This window comes from Macrobrachium rosenbergii, chromosome 24, assembly GCF_040412425.1.
Source record: "Macrobrachium rosenbergii isolate ZJJX-2024 chromosome 24, ASM4041242v1, whole genome shotgun sequence".
Taxonomy (NCBI): Eukaryota; Metazoa; Arthropoda; class Malacostraca; order Decapoda; family Palaemonidae; genus Macrobrachium; species Macrobrachium rosenbergii.
In genome coordinates, this window is record NC_089764.1 from 9688737 (window position 1) to 9691692 (window position 2956).

A 2956-nucleotide genomic window follows, 5' to 3' on the forward strand; every position below is an offset into this window, starting at 1 on the left:
TTTCGTAGTAGTCTCATCTGGAATTATTTCACTTCCAGGAGTGTTGTCAGAGTCTTTTTACCGAGTAGACATTTTTCCTGCTATCCTGATTTGCCAGAGGAATCCGCCCTTACCGGGCTGATATAACTGCATTGATGAAGTTAATGACCTTTTGTAAATGGTCCCTGTATGCACACCTTGATTTGTGTTAATCTCCACTTCAGTGATTTATTGTACATTTACATTTAGTGAGATCTGTCACCTTCAATTAACCACTGTGCTTGTATAAATAAAGTAAGTGTTAAGAGGCAGATTCTCACTTGGTGACCTACCACTTGTTATTTACTTTTTTTCTCTGTTTATGGTCTTTCAAGTGTTTATTGCAAGGCCCTATTGATTAACGAAACATAAACTCCAGCGCAACCTCAAAATGTAATAATATATATATATATATATATATATATATATATATATATTTATATATATATATATATATATATATATATATATATATATATATATATATATATATATATATATATATATATATATATATATTATATATATATTTTATATATATATATATATATATAGTATTTATATATATATATATATATATATATATTTATATGTTTATATCTTTCATATATATATATATATATATATATATATATATATTTCTATTTATGGTTTATTTTCAAATTTTAATACTCCTGCTATTTTATATGATTGATGAGATTCCTATCACTTATTATAAAAATCACCGTTATTTTTGATATTGTGTGAAAAAGGTCCCCACCGATGCACTTAAAGTTACAATGAGTTCTCACCAAAATAGGGAATTATTGTTGAAAAAATTTTAGAGACATTTTATGCATTTTGTTATCTTAGACACCTTACAAACAAGTATTTTATATGCTATTCAAGCAGAATGAGTAATGCCTTGTTGATAATTCAGGTTTCATGAGCCCAATTGTATTTTAATTTGAGACTATTTGATCACAATTTAACAAGTGATAAACCCTAGAATAGAAACCTTGGGTGATTTTCTCCAGAGTAAATTTGGATGATGCAATACTACCACAGTGTGTTTGGGTGTATTGCATCATCTGTTTGCATCATCATAGGCTGGCTCAGTAGCTTCAGTAATGTTCAGTTCCCTCTCGGACTTGACAGCCATTGGATGTGCTGCCTGGCTCTCTCACCAGGTAATTTCTATAGGAGTTTGCATTAATGCTACTGAAAAGAGGTTTGCATTTTAGTTTTATACTCGTACTGAAGTGTTGATTTGCAGTCCTAACAATCATATGTTCTTGTATTTCAGAGAAATGGGAAACATGGCGTACTTTAAGTCTAGTGATACTGTGAAAAAGAATGCACTGTTTTAAAAATGGACTTCCAATCTACCATCATCCATTCATACAATGCGGCGTGATCTTCCTCGTGTTGAATGCTTGACAAGTTTCACCAGGCTACCCAAATTTTTGTTTCAAAAACGGCATGTTTTGGGAAGATACCACATGTTACTGGAAGAAGACAAAATGAAAAGTACTAGGATAAAACGGATTTGTCAGGAATTATCAGAGTTGTGGGGAAAATTCAGCTTTCCTACTCTCAAGTCAGCAAGCCATTAATGCACGACTGACAAAAATGATATTTTATATGAGAAGAATCAACGTAGACCAAAGGAAGGGGTTTTTGAATGGTATGAAGAGTCTTTTTGACATCACCAAAGTTGATGGTGTTTGGCTGTGCCGTGAGGATAAAGAAGCCTTTATCACAAACAAATTGAGTCAGGTGGGAAGGTTGGATACACCACTCACAAGACAGAATACAAGCCAGCACCTAAGTCCTCTATACATCCTTCAAAAGACAGAGACATCTTCCAATATCACATGAACAAAGTGCTACTATATCTGACATGGAAAGTGAATCAGTGTTAGTTCAGGTGAAAATGTTAGCAGTGTAACAGAGGACAGTTCTGATGAAGAGCCAGTGCCGAACAAGAGAAAAAAACCATCTGCTACACACCAGGCCACAAAAAATTTGAGTCGGCAGAGTCTGTCTACCAACAAGGCATCTAAAGTTTGGCATTTTGCAAGTCTTGCAGAAGAAGGCGTGCCTCTTGAAAAGACACCAACACAATCAGGAGTATGGCGGGGAGTTATCAGACTTGCAGAAAAAAGAAGGGTGAGATTAAGTCACTTCTAAAGGAAGAAATTAAGGATTATTGTCTCCATTTTGATGGGAAAAGATTAGTGAAACAGGAATACCAAGTGGTCTGCATCAAAAGTGCAACTAGAGATGTAAGACTAGCAGGGGTTGTATGGTGCAAAAGTGGATCTTCAAAAGAATATATATGATGCAAACATCAGAAGATTTATTGATGAATATGATGCCTCAAACAACATTAAAATGATTGTGTGTGACACAACTGCCGTAAACACTGGACGTTCAAATGGTGTGGTTGCAAGAATTCAGAGAACTATGAATGAAAAGGGCTTACAACGTGCCTCAATACATTGGGTTTACAGCATCACATATTGGACAAATATTGAGGCATGTTCTTGACTTCTATGTTTCTGAAACAACTACAAAGCCGAGTCTGAACTACAAATTCGTCGATGAACTGTTAGAAAATTATTTAATCTACAAACTGGGGAGTACAAGGCTAAAGAGACTCAAATGGAAAAGACTGAGAACCCGGGTTGGAGAGATGACTTCAAGTTCTTATATGAAAACTATGCAAAGCATTCCAGCATTACAAGAAGCACATTGATTCATTCCGTAAAATCAATTATCAAATGGAAGAAATTGCCTTCACTACACAGTGCCCGATGGAACTTAATAAAGCAAATAAAATATACTACAGGGCCATTTATACGCTCCTTGCATACTTTTACTACCATCATGGCGTAATATTTTGGAACGTCCAGTGAGTTTCATCGCCAACAGCTGGCAAGAAGCGTGGTTCACT

The 2956-nt window shown here is 34.7% G+C and overlaps 1 pseudogene; it reads left to right on the plus strand.

Moving 5' to 3' along the window:
* The first annotated feature begins 1316 nt into the window (after positions 1 to 1316).
* LOC136851777 (uncharacterized) lies at positions 1317 to 2550 on the plus strand (annotated as a pseudogene).
* Positions 2551 to 2956: the final 406 nt, after the last annotated feature.